This window comes from Otolemur garnettii, unplaced genomic scaffold (assembly GCF_000181295.1).
Source record: "Otolemur garnettii isolate 467f Iridium unplaced genomic scaffold, OtoGar3 scaffold00144, whole genome shotgun sequence".
Taxonomy (NCBI): Eukaryota; Metazoa; Chordata; class Mammalia; order Primates; family Galagidae; genus Otolemur; species Otolemur garnettii.
The window spans coordinates 247,566-257,003 of NW_003852539.1; the positions used below are offsets into that span (position 1 = coordinate 247,566).

Below are 9,438 nucleotides of genomic sequence, written 5' to 3' on the forward strand. Positions count from 1 at the left end.
GTGAGCTGTAATGCCACGGCACTCTACCCAGGGGGACAGCTTGAGGCTCTGTCTCAAAAAAAAAAAAAAAGAAAAAATGGCCAGGCATTGTGATGGGCGCCTGTAGTCCCATATGCTTAGGAGGCTGAGGCAAGAGAATCACTTAAGCCCAACAGTTTGAGGTTGCTGTGACAACACGGCACTCTACCCAGGGCAACATAGTGAGACTCTGTCTTATAAAAAATCTTTTTTTTTTTTTTTAAAGACAGAGTCTCACTATGTTGTCGAGGCTAGAGTACCATGGCCTCAGCTCAATCTCAAACTCCTAGGCTCAAGCAATCCTCCAGCCTCAGCCTTCCAAATAGCTGGGACTATAGGCACCCATCACAACATTCAGCTAATTTTTCTGCTTTTTTAGTAGAGATGTAGAGTAGTAGGGGTGTTGCTCTTACTCAGGCTGATCTGGAACTCCTGAGCTCCTGCAATCCTCCTGCCTTAGCCTGCCAGAGTACTAGAATTATGGGCATCCTAGGATTGGGATACCATACCCAGCCTAATATCTCTCTTCTTAATACCACTAAAAATGACAATCTAGACTACAATTTGTACGCAAGTAAAGGAGCTTCCATTTCAGAATGAGTTCAGTTTTTCTGCCTAACTATAAGTTAACTAAAATTCCTTTTATGTTTACTCTTTTTTGAAAAACCTTCTTTAAAAGTATACATATGTTTGCCTGCTTCCAAAATGAATTGAACAAAACCTATATTGCTGAGGCTCTCCTAGTGGTTTATAAGATCCACCTTTGACTATCCTAAGATTTCTGCTACCCTCTCCTCTCCAGACCTCACAATAATCTAGCAACAAAGGGGTTAACATCTGGGACCTCCAAGAGCTACTGTGGGACCTGAGCTGTGTCTATTCTGATTAGTCAGTGCTAAGTTCCACCACACTAAGCCCCACACACGCATGCACATATATACACAGGCTCACACATACACACATACAGCCACATTCCCACATGACACACAGCCATACACACCGCCAAACACACTCAACCATACCACACAGTCACACATAAACAGCCACACACACACAGCCATACATGCTCCTACCACACACACATGCCACACCAACCACATACAGTCATATACATAGCTAGACACTCACACACCACACCTGTCTACAGCCATATTCTCACATCACACAGCCACACATTCACACACCAAATATACACGAAGATACACATAGGCACAGATGTATAAGCCACACTATCCCCCACTCCTGCACAAACATCAGTAAAATCTGCTAAGCTACATAGGCTCTTTAGGGTTCCAGCAGCCAAGGACAGGGAAGGCAGAGAAGAAAAAAGTACTTTTGATAAGACAAGAGTGTTGGTATTTTCTCTAGGCATTGAAGAAATAATAACACTTCAAAAGGCAGTGCCTACAATGGTGGAGATGTGCCCACAATGACATGAACAAAGGGATAAGGGAGGGAAGCACGAACCATGATAGGACACTGAGGATAGAAAATGAAAGACTGATAATTCCCTCAAGTCAACAAGTATTTTTGGAAAAAAACGACATAGAATAAAGGAAGGGTACTAACTATGGCTAGGGTTGGAGTACAATGGTAACACATACTATCTTTTTAACTCTCCACAAATCATTCAATTATTCTGAGCTGCAACTCCCTGATCACTAAAATTGTGACTCCCAGCCACACTGTGGGATTTTGTATGAGAGGAAATGCCTATAATCCTCACTATAGTGTATGACACATGCTGGCCATTCAGCAAATATTTAGCAAATGACAGGTGCTATCACGATTGTGAGGACATTATGTCCTAGCCCTGTGAAGAATACAAGAATGAAAAAGATCCTTTAAGTCAGCGGTTCTCAACCCGTGGGTTGCAACCCCTTTGGACTGTATTAAAGGTTCGTGGCATTAGGAAAGTTGAGGACTACTGCTTTAAGTGATCTTCTTAGGAGAGAAAAACAATGTTGTAATTAAAAAATAATACAATAAGCCAGACACAGTGGCTCACATCTATAATCCTAGCACTATAGGAGGCCGAGGCAGGTGGATTGCCTGAGCTCAAGAGTTCAAGACCAGCTTGAGCAATACTGAGACCCCTGTCTCCAAAAAACAGCCGGGTACTGTGGTAGGCATCTGTAGTATCAGCTACTCAGGAGGCTGAGGCAAGAGAATCACTTGAGTCCAAGACTTAGAGGTTGCTGTGAGCTATGATGCAATGGCATTCTACCAAGGGAACAAAGTAAGACTCTGTTTCAAATAATAATAATAACAAGCAAGACTGTACATGACTTCTAAAATGTGAATACAGACAGAACCTCAACTCTTTTTTTTTTTTGAAACAGAGCCTCAAGCTGTCCCCCTGGATAGAGTGCTGTGGCATCACAGCTCACAGCAACCTCCAACTCCTGGGCTCAAGCGAGTCTCCTGCCTCAGCCTCCCAAGTAGCTGGGACCACAGGCACCCACCACAATGCCCAGCTATTTTTTGGTTGCAGTCGTCATTGTTGTTTGGTGGGCCTGGGCTGGATTTGAACCCGCCACCTTAGGTGTATGTGGCTGGCGCCTTAGCCACTTGAGCCACAGGTGCCGAGCCAGAACCTCAACTCTTTAAGGAGCAGAGGTCGGCAAACTTTTCCTGTAAAAGACCAGATAATAAATATTTAATAAATATTTAGGGTCATAAAAATCTCTGTTGTAACTACTCAGCTCTACCACTGTCTCATGAAAGCAGCCATAGACAACCTATAAGGCAATGAGTGTGGCTGTGCTCCAATAAAACTTTATTTAGAACAATAGGAGGCAAGCTATAAGTTACTAGCTTTTGTTAGTGTTTCTTGAAGAATTTAAATAAGCAACATGAAACAATAGGCTTTGCTTCACTTTGAAAAATGCAAGTAAACATCATAAACTATTTATTCCTTGATATTTAAGTTCACTCTTCCGTGACCATCCTTTCAAAAGTTATAAGCCCCTTCTACATTCCCAGTTCCCCTGCTCCATAGCACATCCCACTTTCTGACATTCTATTTATTTATGTCTATTATTTGTTGTCTACCTACCCCTGCTAAAATATAAGTTCTATGAAAGCTAAGATCTTTGTTTTGTTTTATTCATTTATGTAACCCAAACTCTCCAGAGTAATGGGAGGAACCTGGGGCACAGTGGCTCATGCCTATCTATAATTCTAGCACCCTGGGAGACTGAGGCAGGTGGACTGCTTGAGATCAGGAGTTCCAGACCAGCCTGAGCAAGAGCAAGACTCTGTCTCTATAAAAAACAGAAAAACTAGCTGGACATCATGACAAGTACCTATAGTCCCAGCTACTTGGGAGGCTGAGGCAGAAGGATCGCTTGAGCCCAAGAGTTTGAGGTTGTTGTGACTCCATGGCACTCTACCCAGTGTGACAGAGTGAGATTCTGTCTCAAAAAAAGGGGGAAAAAAGAGAGTAGTGGGAGGCATATATAGTAGATCCTTAAAAGTGTTCGATGAGTTGAATAAAGGCAGGCCAGACCTGTCTCCAGAACCATTTCATGCTTGTGTCTATTCTCACCCATTGTTCCTCAGCAGTCTCCTTTATGCACCCACAGAATCATGTTTGCTTTTATAGCTTTTTGCAATTAACCTGTTTGCATGTCTGTTTCCATTGGTAGTTTATATGCAAGTTAAGGAAAGGGACTGGGTCATCTTAGAAATCTGCAGCACAAGGCTGGATGTCCAACTGTGTTTTAAATTAATGAGTCACTCCCTACCACCACCTACCTGGTCTAGGGCTCCAGCACCTCTCTGTATGCAATGAGCTACATGGCCTTCACTCACTTCCAAAACTTTGACTCTGAGAAGCTATAATTTACTAAGCTCTAGCTTAATCCAAGGCTGAATGATGTGTCACTATAAAAGCAGAAAGTTTTAGGATTATGACCACCTTCCAAGAGTTTATGACACAATGTAGTGTAACAGACCATGAACTCCAGAAACTGTCATACAATGCAGAAGGTTAAATTCCAGGGGACAGGGATTGTGCCTTAGTCACCTTGGAGGCCACTCCTCAGTGCTTGGTACAGTATCTGGCACATTATATAGAAACAAATAATAGTTAACTTTTTTTAAGCTCATACCAAGCGTGAGGCATAGAACTAAGAGCCATACAATCATGTCATTTAATTTCACATCATCCTTACCTTAAAGATGAGAAGATTGAGGGTCAGAGAAATTAAGTAACTTGCCCAAGGGCACATAGCAAATAAGTGACAGAACTGAGGCCTCTGCCCATCACTCCAAAGTAAGTGGTTTTTAACCATTACACTAGTATTGGAGCAAGAAGAGGAGAGAAGGACGAGAGAGAAGAAAGAAAAGAGATAAAAGACAGTGCCACAGGAATTCCAATGACACAGGCATCTTTCTCTGACAAGATCAGAGATGAGCAGCTCCATGGAAGAGGTGAGGTTTGAGCTAGGAACTGCAGGCTGGGCGAGCAAGACTGGGACTTGCAGAGATAGGGAGCCCACTACCTACTGAGAAAACAGTGCAGCTAAAGTACAGAGGCATTTTCACATCGCTTCTCAGAGATTTAAAGGATAGAGGGACCTATGGGGCTTGTTTTCCTAGGGGCTCAACAGCATGGATGGAAGTAATGGTGGAAGGGGTTTTTGACACAGTGGAGAGGGAGCCAGGTCTAAGAAGTAAGGGTCAAGAAGGTAGGGCCAGCAATTACAGAAGATGAAAGCGAAGGGTCTGGGTTAGAGGAAGAAGGTCAAGCTGGAATGTCGTCTGAAAGACCAAAGTTCAGAGTCCAGGGCTGGGGAGAGAGGAGCTTAGAAAGACTATGGGCAAAATGATGAAAACAGGGACTCACAGCGAGCCTAGATAACGGGTCAGACAGAGGAGGACCAAAGGAGTCAGAGGGTCAGAGAAGATGGCAGGGCATACGGGGCAAAGGCTGCCATAAGAGATGTCAGAAAACCAGGGCACAACAGGCTGAGTTTTGTGATGCAAGGCGGGAAGAAGCCAATGGCGGAGTCCAACAGTACAGCGTTCTGGAGGGCAGGAGTTGGATTCAGGGAGGCCGGTGGGCTTGGGACCAGAGGGGTGGGAAAGGAGGGCGGGGGCGGGGGAAGTGGAGTACTCACAGGCCAACCCAAGGGCCGGGAGACAGGCGGGTGGGGGCATCAGACGCGCCGCGCGGACCAGGGAACAGGGACAGGGTTTGGAGCAGCGGAGGGAATACAGGGCCCCTTTGCCTACCACTGGGTCTGGGGAGGAAAGCAACAGCCTCAAACTCCTCGGTAAGAGGAAAAGGGCCGTGCTCGGAGTTCCCCGCAAAGTCGTGTCCGCCTCCCTCCCGCACTACCCCCCACCCCCACCCCACAACCTCAGGCCCAACCGGGACCCACCTTGCTCCCGCCGCTCAGTCAGGGACAGCGCCACTTCGGTCCTCGGGGAAAGGGGCCGGAGCCGGAACCCAGGAAAGATCCGCCCTACTGTCCTAGAATTGGTTTCTGGGGATTATCTTTCCTCCCCATTGGTTATATTGGGTGCCACAACGTAAGAGTCCCAGAAGGGACCGCCAATAAGCTTAGGGCGTGGGCGTGACATGCTGGGAGTTGTAGTCCTGAGAAAGAGGTAGGCTCAGAAAACATTTGCAAAGTTTAGAACTGGGTTCCCTTCTAAGGTTGTCGGATTTCCTTCCGCGATCAACCCCGCGGGGCAAGGCCATATGTCGGGGAAGTTGTAGAATTAGCATAGCTAACCCACATGACTTCCAAGGAGTCAGTCATTTAGTTAAAGTAAACTTGAGTTCGTGGTCCTTGACAGGTCTTGTAGACATTCAGGGCCCTTCACTCTAGCTTACAATTTAAAATCAGAGGAGTGTAGAATTGGAAGGAAGTTTATATATAAAGTAACCCAATCCCCTGGCGGAGAAGCTAAATGTCCCTTGTTTAAGGAGCTAACTCCAAATTTACAACGTCTCTGTGCAAGGAATTTTTCTGGGTTCTACATGTACCTCTCATTAAACCTGACAGTTGTTCATCAATCCAGACACGAGACCACTAAAGATCTAGGATTAGGAATTTTTTTTATTTTTGTATACTTTTTTGAAAAATAATAAAGGAACCAGGTAGTGTGGCTCATGACTGTAATTCTAGCACTTTAGGAGGCCAAGGCAGGAGGATTGCTTGAAGCCTGAAGTTCCAGACTTGCCCATGCAAACTAGAAAAACCCAGTCTTTACCAAAAATTAAAAAAAAAAAAAACAGTCAGGCATGGTAGCATGCACCTGCAGTCCCATCTACTTAGGAGGCTGAGCCAGGAGGATGGCTTGAGCCCAGGAGTTTGAGGCTGCAGTGAGGAATAATAATACCTCTGCACTATAGCCTGGCCAACATAATGAGACCTTATCTCAAAATAATAAAAATAAAGGCTAATTGAATATGTAGGCTAAGTACAGGCTTCTCATATCTGCATGGTATTTCAGTGTGAAGAACAAAGAACACTGCCTTCGGAGCTAGATAAACCAGGTACGCAAGTATAATTCCAGCTCTATCACCCCACCATTTGGAGAACCAGTTTCCTCCCCTATAAAATCTCTGGCAGAATTATTGTAAGTATTAAATGAGTTGAGATATATGTATATAGATATAAGGGCTGTCTGGAAGGCATCCAGCCATTACCAGTGTAACAATAAAATATAACATGGGTGGAAACTTATATTAACAGTGGCCAGATACTTTCCAGGCAGTCCTGGTATACATCTTCTGCCCCCCACAAATGTCAATTCTCTTTCCTGCTGGTAAAGTAAGTCTTCCCATTCTGTGGGGCCAATGTGGACAATGTGAGTTAGTTTTAAGATTGGGATATTCAGAAAAGAATGTGTAGAACTGAATATGGATGAATGAAATGTAACTACCTGATGAACACTATTAGTTTATAAATTGATTTTAAAATAATAAAAAAAATACTAGAGGGGAAATTCAGGAATAAAACTATGGCTTTTTATTATGAGCTATGATTAAAGCTGTTTGGACTCAGAGCTATTTGGAAACCAATCCCATAATGTGTTCTCTCAGCAGTCAATGCCTTTCCCTACAACTTCTCATTCACAGTGAAAACAATATCATACCAAACAAAGAATATCAAACTTTTATTTTAAAGCTGTACAAAAGCACACAAAAAATTCTACTCAGCTGCTGTAATGGTTAACTTTATGTATCCACTTGACTGGACCACAAGATGCCCAGATATTTGGTCAAACATTATTCTGGATGTGTTTGTGAGGGTGTTTTTGGATGAGATTAACATTTACTTTTTTTAAATATGTTTTTTTTAATTTATTGAACTAAAGGCTTTTAGAACAGAAGTTTAAATGGTAAGATTACTTTTTTTTTTGAGACAGAGTCACACTATGTCACCCTGAGTAGAGTGCCGTGGCGTCATAGCTCACAGCAAACTCAAACTCTTGGGCTTAAGCAATTCTCTTGCCTCAGCTTCCCAAATAGCTGGGACTACAGGTGCCTACCACAACACCTAGCTATTTCTTTTGTTGTAGCTGTCATTGTTGTTTAGCTGGCCCAGGCTGAGTATGTGGCCAGCACCCTACCCACTGAGCTACAGGGACCACCAAGATTAACATTTAAATCAGTAGACTGAGTGAAGCAGATGGCCTTCTTTAATAAGGATGGCCCTCATCCAATTGGCCTGTATAGAGCAAAATCACTGACACTTTCCTAACTAAAAGAGAATTCTTATTTCCTGCCAGACTTTGCATTGATGTATCAGCTGTTTTCAGCTGTTTTGCTGCATTCAGGCTCAAACTGAAACATTAGCTCTTCCAGGGTCCCAAGCCTGTTGCCTTCAGACTAGCACTATACTATCAACTGTCTTGAGACTCTAGCTTGCTGACTTATCCTGCAGATCCTGAGATTTGCCAACTCCATAATCATGCATGCCACTTCCTTATAATAAATCAATGTCTCTATAATATACCTATATATATATATCTATAAATACATACACACACACACATCCTCAGATCCTATTGGTTCTTTTCTTTGGAGAACTCTAAAACAGGCACTAACAGAGAGAATTTCTAACAAACAGAAAGGTCCAGTTTCTGTTGGGTAGAACTGTATAACCATCTGCAAATAGAGAGCCAATATCTCCACAAATAGGCCAGATCACATAGGTGGTGTGACTTGAAAGTGACTAGGCTTCTTTCTGTGATCCACACCCCAAATTCAGGTTTATTACTTTATCATCACAACTGGTTTACTAACTTTTTACTTGAAATCAACACTCTCTAACCTAAGAAGAGGCTGTTTACTTCACAAGTAGTTGAATCTTTCAGTCTAATGGTCTTGTGGGGGAAAAAAAGTTTCTACACTGGTGGTTAAAAATAAAAACTCTACTTTTTTTTTTTTTTTTTTTTGAGACAGAGTCTCACTATGTCGCCCTGGGTGGAGTGCTATGACGGTTACTCTGACAGCAACCTCAAACTCTTGGGCTTGAGCTATTCTCTTGCCTCAGCCTCCCACAACGCCTGGCTATTTTGTTGTTGTTGCAGTTCTCATTGTTGTTTAGCTGGCCCAGGCCAGGTTCAAACCTCCCAGCCTTGGAGTATGTGGCTGGCGCCATAACCACCATGCTACAGGTGCTGAGCCATAGAAACGCTACTTTTTCTTTCTTCTTCTTCTTTTTTTTTTTAGTGGATATCAGATTTATTTTTGAGATGATAAAAATGTTCTGAAATTAGATAGTGGTGATGGTTTTGTAACTTTGTAAAAGAAACACTACTTTTTCTAGCTGGGCCTCTCTAAATCTCAGAAAGGTATTCAAAAGGGTCAGCACAACAGACTAACTCTTCTGCTGCCCTCTTTTAAAGGCCATACACAGCTGAGATCTTTATTTTCAGTTGTGCTTCCCAGATCCCTGACTTGCTCCTCCTAAGGCTTTTTAGAGTTATAGCTACTGCGCTTTAAGTTCCTTCATCTGGTTATCATCAACAGGTAAATTAGCTATTTGAAAACATGTACAGTTAGTTCCAGATGTCACCAAATTATGTTGTAAACAGCATCAAAGAAATAAAAAAGGGTCAGGTGCAATGGCTCATGCCTGTAATCCCAGCATTCTGGGAGGTCAGGAGTTTGAGACCTGAGCAAGAGGGAGACCTCATCTCTACAAAACAATAGAAAAATAAGCCAGGTGTGGTGGCACACACCTGGAGTCCCAGCTACTTGGAAGGCTGAGGCAGAAGGATCACTTGAGCCTAGGAGTACGATGTTGCAGTGAGATATGATGACATCACTGCACTCTAGGCAAGCAACAAATTGAGACTCTGTCTCAAGAAAAACGAAAGAAAGAAAGAAAATAGAAAAGTATGGCATATTTACCCCTCTGCCTCTCCACCAGCATTCTTTTTTTTTTTTTT

General features: G+C 43.2%; 1 protein-coding gene across 2 annotated transcripts in view; it reads right to left on the reverse strand.

The window, feature by feature from the left end:
- Positions 1–5,487, reverse strand: part of ZNF691 (zinc finger protein 691) — a 7,629-nt gene extending 2,142 nt beyond the window's left edge. Inside the window, exon 1 of one of the 2 annotated variants that reach the window (XM_003798955.3) lies at positions 5,409–5,487. The gene's annotated coding sequence lies outside the window, so the exon portion shown is untranslated. Of the gene's footprint in view, positions 1–5,144; positions 5,220–5,408 lie in introns of those variants that run through there. The other variant, XM_023518656.1, reaches the window with a different exon arrangement.
- Positions 5,488–9,438: the final 3,951 nt, after the last annotated feature.